This window comes from Mytilus californianus, unplaced genomic scaffold (assembly GCF_021869535.1).
Source record: "Mytilus californianus isolate M0D057914Y unplaced genomic scaffold, xbMytCali1.0.p SCAF_13, whole genome shotgun sequence".
Lineage (NCBI taxonomy): Eukaryota > Metazoa > Mollusca > Bivalvia > Mytilida > Mytilidae > Mytilus > Mytilus californianus.
In genome coordinates, this window is record NW_026262615.1 from 43,994,966 (window position 1) to 44,003,358 (window position 8,393).

Sequence of the window (8,393 nt, forward strand, 5' to 3'; positions counted from 1 at the left end):
ATGTTTAGATTCAGCATATCAAAGAACCTCATATATTCAATTTTTGCTAAAATCAAAAAAAGTTTAATTTTGGACCCTTTGGACATTAATGTAGACCAATTTGAAAACTGGACCCAAAATTAAAAATCTAAATACACTGTTAGATTCGGCATAACAAATAAATAAATGTGATCAAAGATTTTACAAATCTAATGCGCCATACTGTGCAATTAAAGATTACTTCTTGAAATTTTTCAATATTTGAAATTTGAAAAAAAAATAATATTTGAAGAATAATTCTTTTTAATTTCTGAAATCTGAAATGAGAAAAAATTGGCCCCCCACAATTTCTTTTTATCCCCCCCCCTTTTTTCCCCCAAAAAAATTCTTTCCCTCAAGATATGGTCATAATCTCAATTCAAATTTCCAATGGAGTTGGCAACCATAATTACCCATTTAAATTTACCATAGTGCTAACTCTATCTATTTTATAATAGAATTAATAAAAATATAGTGTCAAATCTTTCATATGGATTTTTTTGTAAAAAAAAAAGATGAAAACATTTTCAGATATTTTTACTGGTCTTCCTTTATAAATATGCATTTCTTTAAACATAATTTAAAAGCAGTGTAAGGGAAGTAACCAAAACGTTGTATTTGGATTACCTCCCTTACACTGTTTTAGATTATCTTTATTGTTCATTAACCATTACTTTATACATAATTTAAAAGCAGTGTAAGGGAGATAATTTCAATGATGTATTTGATTTATCTTCCTTACACTGCTTTAAATTATGTTTTGTACTAAAGTATTTGTCCATTAACCAGGACAACCTTGTTTTTCCCCCTTTTTTGCCCGTAATTCCTAAACGGTTTGAGCCATAACCCCCCAAAGCAAATCCTAACCATCCCTTTGTGGTATGGAAACTTGTAGTATAATTTCAGAGAGATCCATACACCGTTCCACAGTTATTGTCTGGAAACTAGAAAATGCTCATTTTTGGCCCCTAATTCCTTAACTGTTGGTACCAAAACCCCCAAAATCAATCCCAACCTTCCTTTTGTGGTATTTAACCTTATGGTCAAATTTCAAAAAGATCCATTCACTTAAACTAAAGTTAGAGTGCGAAAACCAATATGTATTCGGACGACGACGCCGCCGGACGAAGACGACGCCAACGTCATACCAATATACCACCACAAAATTTTTTTGCGGTCGTATAACTACCCAAATATTCCCACTATTGACAAAGATACAGCTATGCGTAGGAACTATTTTGTTTAAAATATATACTACTTTCTTGTATGTTCTTTCAGACCGGGCCTGAATTAGTGGTTCTATACCTTTAACGTTACATAATTCAAATAAAGACATGTTTGATATTTTGCAATTTATCATAACATTGACATTTGTAATCATTATTATGCAAGGTCAAATTTATGTAACATCATTTAATACTGACTTCTGTACATGTACTTGTGAAACTTACATGTACATGCATATGACAGACTTAAGAGACTTGTCAAACATTTCATTTCAAGTAAAATATTAATTGTGTTTAAATTTGATAGCCTGACTAATGCCCAATTCAAAATGAATAACACCTTATTACTTAGTTGTGTCTGTAGTCACTAGTGCATTTCTTGATTAACCTTCTTCAGGAAAACTTATTTGAAGCAAAAAATTTGAAAGCCAAGGACTAATTAGTGAGGTTTGGATGGAGGGTCCTTCATTTCTCTAATCTTAAATTTTTAAAGCCATTTTTCTCTATTCTTTATACATTTTGCCCATTATTTTCTACCCCGGTATTCTTTATATTTTATCACCTCATTATTCTCTATTCTTTATTTTTTTTGTCAATTTTTCTCTATTCTTTTTATTTTTTGTCCATTATTCTCTATTCTGTAAACCCACATCCACACCCTCATAAGTACACCAAAACTTGAGAAGCTATATGAACAAAGAAAATCCCAAAAGATGTATGAATTATAGAACTGAACTGCTTGGAAGGTCTTATTATTTGGCTCTAAAATCAAACTTCTGCGCATGGCTTAAACTGATATTCACATACAATATTTTGCCTACATATTTCATATGTTATTACTTATTTTTTCAAAAAAATATTATGAAGACATTTATGTTGGATTTTAACAAACCAGGAGGTGTTGAATCAGAATTGTTTGAGATATTTTGTAAATTTGGTCATACTCTATCTAAAATCTGGGAATATTTACATGTATGTAGATAATAGTTCCAGCTAAATTAGATGATAATTGTGTGATACATGTACATGTAAATCCAATTTCTCTTTTATCTGAAATGTCCTTTATTTGTTGTTTAGGGAAAGATCACAAATTATCAGGGAGGGAAGAGCTGGGAAATTTGTAAATTGCAGTCCAAATTATTATTTATTATTTGGACTACATGGACTAGGAAATTTGATGAGGGTTAGTACATGTACATGTCTATACAATAAATAATTCCAACTTAAATTTCTAAGTGGCCATATCATTTATCTTCACCATGTTCACATAAAACATATATTCAACATAAAAAGACTTGGCAAATACTTGAATAAACTTGGAAAATTAACAATATATCACTCTTTCATTATGTCAAACTTTAATTTCTGCTCATTGTCCTGGCATTTCTGCAGCTAGGCAAACACAACAAAAATTGAAAAAGTACTAGAAAGAGCACTCCGCTTCATTTACCAGGATTACAATAGCACATACATGTATGAAGACTTACTTTTGAAATCAAAAATGCCATCACTTAAAGTAAGACGCCTAAGAACCATGGCAATAGATGTATTTAGAACAGTCAATAATGGAAATCCAGTATACCTCCATGATCAAATAAACATTAAACATTATTTGTTTAGGGGCCAGCTGAAGGATGCCTCCGGGTGCGGGAGTTTCTCGCTTCATTGAAGACCCATTGGTGGCCTTCGGCTGTTGTCTGCTCTATGGTCGGGTTGTTGTCTCTTTGACACATTCCCCATTTCCATTCTCAATTTTAAAGAAACAAAATATTCTTTAAGATATCAAAACTTAGCGGAAATACCTGCTGTAAGAACTACAAGGTATGGCTTAAAGTCCTTCAGATATTCTGCTGCCAAACCACTTTAGAAATGAAACATCTGTAACCCTATTCAAGAGTCTAATGAACTCATGGAATGGCAACTCATGCCATTGCAATGCATGTGCTTAGTATTTATTTTTATGTTTTATGTTACAGCTTTGAAACATAATAGTGCTGCTTTTTTGTGTTTATTTGCTGAGCTTTTTTATTTTTTATGTTGCTTTTAGCTTAGTGCTCATGCATGTATAAAATATATAGTTTTAAAAGTAGTTCAGCCTAAATGTGCATGAAATGTATGTTCTATGTCTTTTATGTTTTAATATTAGTATTGTAAAATTGAGAATTGAAATGGGGAATATGTCAAAGAGACAACAACCCGACCAAAGAGCAGACAACAGCCAAAGGCCACCAATGGGTCTTCAACGCAGCGAGAAAATCCTACACCCGGAGGTGGTCCTCAGCTGGACCCTCAATAAAATTATGTACTAGTTCAGTGAAAATGGACGTCACACTAAACTCCAAAACATATAAATGAACTAATATTAAAAAACATAAAAGACTAACAAAGGCCAGAGGCTCCTGACTTGGGACAGGCGCAAAAATGCGGCGGGGTTAAACATGTTTTGTGAGATCTCAACCCTCCCCCTATACCTCGAGCCAATGTAGAATAAAGAAACACATAGCAATAGGCACAGTAAAACTCAGTTTAAAAGAAGTCCGAGTCCGATGTCAGAAAAGGTAATAAAAGAAACTAAGCAAAATGACAATGATACATAAATTAACAAAGGACTACTAGCAGTTACTGACATGCCAGCTCCAGACATCAATTAAACTGATTGAAAGATTATGTCTTCATCATATGAAAATCAAGTACAATCCCTCCCGTTAGGGGTTTAGTATCATACCATCATAAAATATTGTATGATTATTGTGTAAATGTATGTATTTGTCAATTATAAAAGCTCAAAGAGCTTAAATTTATTTGTTAAGTGACATGCCGACTATGAATAAAGCTTTGAATTGAATTGTTCACTCAAGGGCCAGAATATTAATTTCCATGTCTGCTCATCCAAAAAATATTTTAAACATTTTTGGGCCATAATATTTATTCATACATGTATATGTGCAAGGATTTGTATACAAAACCTTGATATGTGTGATAAGGCAAGTGTATTTATTTCTAAATTAATAGAGGGAATACTATCTATTTCCAAAATCTGTCAAGTTGCCAACACTCCATCCCCTGAGAAACAAATGATCGTCCCCTCAATTTGCTCAAATCCATTTTCAATTATTCACTTTACCGTTTACGGTCAAAATAATGATATATTTATTACTGATATATTAACCAAGGATTTATATTGTAAGATATGACTATGTAAATCCTTGTATTAACACTGCATGGTGCCTCAATATTTAATGACCCACAAAACGTGCATTTTTCAAACTGAAACGTAAATTTAAATACCCGATTCGCTCGAATGCTCACAAATCAAAACATCCAGCAAACTGACAAGTTAGGCACAATCTCTGAACACTTTGCGCAATTTAAAATTGTGATTACTAAATCAGTTATAAGATAAATAGTTTTCTTACCTGTTGGTAATGACTGAAGCTGTGATAGTATTGTCTTGGGAATGCAACAGATTTATTCTTTCATCGTCATCGATAACATGCACACTTGACTTTTCATGACGTCTAATGAGATTTCTATCGCTGTATCTGATTGGATCGGTGTTATGTCATGTGATGGATATTTTGCGCTAGAGGTAGATTCGGTCCATGAGTAGCTCGGCCTGTACGCATGATTGTAAGCAATTCAAATAAAAAAAATCTCAGTAGAGATCTCTGCTATGGACTCTATATATACTCAGAGAATCCTTATGCAAAAGAAAAATAAGACTGCATAAAGCAGGGATGGATCCAGCCATTTTTAGAAGGGGTGGGGGTGGGTGTTCCAATCATATGTCCCCGGCCATTCAAAAGCATTGATCGTCAAAAATAAAGGGGGTCCACCCCGGATCCGTCACTGTAAAGTGAGATTAACCTAATTGATGCAAAGTCTTCTGACCGTTAGTATCCTTTTTATTTCAGTTTAATTTCAATTTTAATTTTGATATTGAAATAACTTACAAGATAAGAGTTGATAATCCCATTTGCAATCGGTGACATAATGAGGTTATTATAAGGAATAAAATTTCAGAATTTACTATTTTTACAACTTATCATAATACTGGAATAGAATCAACTTCCAAGCAATGACTAAATCTCATAAATTCGGCAGCCAATCAAAACTAAAAAATAAAGTAGCCGAGTTTACAAATTTAACTGGCTATACAAGTATTTTAAATTTCAAGTCTCTTTATGTACTTGATCAAGTATTTGTAAAGTTTCTTTTATTCAAATCCTTGATCTGATGCCGGAATATTTATTTATTCAATATTTCTCCAATACCGATGATATCGACTAGTATATCATACATCTCTGAAAGTGATAAGTTTTCCCTTAAAACTTGATAAGCAATAATTAGCTCCGGTTTGAAGAACGCACACTCTCCACGTGTATATATGAGCCGGCAGTACAACATGAACAATGCCACCTTGTTACACTCTACTGAAATTCAGATTAACTCAATGTCTAAATAAGGCTACAGCTCGCAGGAATCCGTCGATTGATGGTGGTTGTTGGTTTTTAACATTCTACAACCTGCTAATTTAAAGCCGTGTATTGCGCACTCTGTACTATAGAAATTTACTCCAAATCTTCTAACTTTCGTCTAGATTTCATCTTTGTTCTATTCTGCTGTTCATTAAGTGGTTCTAAATAGGGCGTTGGCGGACGATCTCCAGTAGGTCTGTAGTATTAATTTGGAGGAAATACATATAGTGTAAACTCTCGGATCATCGATGTCAAATGCCTCAGAATACTTGGTTATATCATCTTTGTATTATAAACGTATTGCAATGCATTTCTTGTTTGGTATATACGGACTGTCTATTACTTTCGTACTTTTTTTTACTTTTTTCTTATGATATTTCGTCAGATGTCTTTTTGTATTGCGTATATTGCTCCCTAGTTGATTTAACTTTTTGTCTGTTGGTGGTTCTACCTGCTTCCTGTGTCATGTCTAGTGCGGCTGTTTGGGTCGCCGAGTCTACCATTGCAAGGCTGTTGTGGCGGTTTCTGATGAGTTTAAAACAGCAGTTGTCCATTTTTCATTCCACTCTTTTCCCTTTGGAGGGTGAAGGTTTCTTCTTTTTTATGGCTTTATTGGGTTGTGTCTCTTTCTTTGCAGCGGGTTCCTCAACATCATTCCATGTGAGTTTGACTAATACATTGCTGAAATTAACTTTGAGATCCCAAGTCAATTTCTTCCCTTCCAACTCTATGCGTCAGTTATCATATGTCAACTGGAAGTTCCATTGTTGCGGTATTGTAGAACTGTGGTCACGGAGCGACGTTCACTGCATGCTGTCAGATTAAATTACAATGTTGATGGATTTTGATTCCACTCGAGTTATTTTAAAGCAACTACATTGGCATTATATATGTATATATATGTTTAGTAAGATTTACTAAATTCTACTACTGCGGAAAACACAACGCGAAGTATATAAATACAATGATTGCATTTACATTTTAACTGAACTTGTGACTTTTGAATTACTATTCATTTTTATTTCATTTAACTATGTTTACTTTAGTGTTGTACATTTGAAACTAAATTGTTGAGTTTTGTTTGATCTATTTCTCGATCTGCTCAGTCAAAATCTGATATCAGGTATCCCGATTATCGAGTAGGGACGAAGTTCTAGCCAATTCAAGTCCACGACCCCTCCTATTAAAATAAGTTTAGATTCAGAGCTATTTCTATTTTTTTTTTAAATTTTATCATTAAAATGAACACCAATGCTTCTTATTGTCGCATGTTTATTTTCTCTTTTTTGAATTATTCAGGAGTTCACTTTAAGTATATCATTGGTATCCAAGAATTATTTGAAAATAATTTAATTTTGGATGCAACACGTCTTCTAATAGGCTGAAAGTTTTTGGTCCATCAGCTCATAGACATAATTTTGTCAGGTGACTGTGACGTCATCAACGTTTTTTTCATGATTTACTCCTTAAAAATGGAATTGAGAATTGAATTATAAGGAATGACTGTAATATTTTTTCTGTCTATTCGAAATAACCTGAAAAATGTGGTGCGCACTTTTAAATAACCCGCTATGCCGGTTACTCAGTGTGCACCACATTTTTAAAGTTATTTTTTCATCATACCTGTCAACTGTCACAATTTGTGGGGGATTTCCCCCATGAAAGCTCCCAAATGGAAATTTTGAAAGAGCAATTTTGTCCACAAATTATAAAAAAAACAATCTATCTACCATGGCTATAGGTTTGTGAAAGTATGAAGAAGCAAAAAACCAACATTAAAATAAATTTGAAGGCTCCTTTAAAGGTTTTGTTGGACAATGAGAGCCATCTTCTACATAAAACCCTCACAAGCATTTGGAAATGTTGGCAGGTATGCTTCATAAACAGAACAAAATATTACAGTCATCCCTTAATTAAATGTTAACAATGAAAGTCTTTAAAGTATGACAATTAAGACCACTGATGTAAATATTATCACTGCAAATATTGAGAACAATTTTACTTCGTTTTTGTTTTTTTTAGCGTTGTTTAAAATGTTTAACCATAAATAATGTCTAGACAAATAATGTCTAGACAAATATTGTCCGATGTAGTTGTATCCCCTATACCACCTTTTCTTCTTAAAAGTAACATGTGCCAGGGCGCTTCCGTTTTAATTAATATATTTTTTGAAAATATATATTCAAACATCCTGGGATTTTCATTATACAGGTTATTTCAATATTTTGGGAGAGCCAACAGTATATAAATAACACATAGCTGAGAGGGTGATAGAGCAGATTGTTACCCCGAGAAAACATTATCACCCTCGTATAGCCAATCAAAAAATGGCATTTTAACGTGAAGTATAAGGTACCAGTCTTGTATTACAACTCCAGTTTCCGGTGCATGTCAAAACATGGAGGTAAATAAAATAGTCCATTTTTTTCAGAATTTTTTCCTGGACTCAATTTTTTCTGTTTGATTAAAAGTTTATGCTGAATTCAAACATATATAGAGATTTAAAAAAAAACTTGCATCTTTTTGGGGATATCAATCCAAGAAAGTGGAAGGATATCATGTTTACTGGAAGTGGTGCGGCCTAGTAAAAACAGCAAACAGAAAGTAGAAAAAAATTGTTTTGACAACAGGGTTACATAACTTTTTATTCTTCGTGGCATGACCCACTTTT

General features: G+C 33.1%; 1 protein-coding gene across 1 annotated transcript in view; it reads right to left on the reverse strand.

Moving 5' to 3' along the window:
- LOC127723721 (solute carrier organic anion transporter family member 5A1-like) overlaps positions 1-4,756 on the reverse strand; it is a 60,884-nt gene extending 56,128 nt beyond the window's left edge. Inside the window, exon 1 of the mRNA XM_052230470.1 lies at positions 4,661-4,756. The gene's annotated coding sequence lies outside the window, so the exon portion shown is untranslated. The remainder of the gene's footprint in view (positions 1-4,660) is intronic.
- Between the last annotated feature and the right edge of the window lie 3,637 nt (positions 4,757-8,393).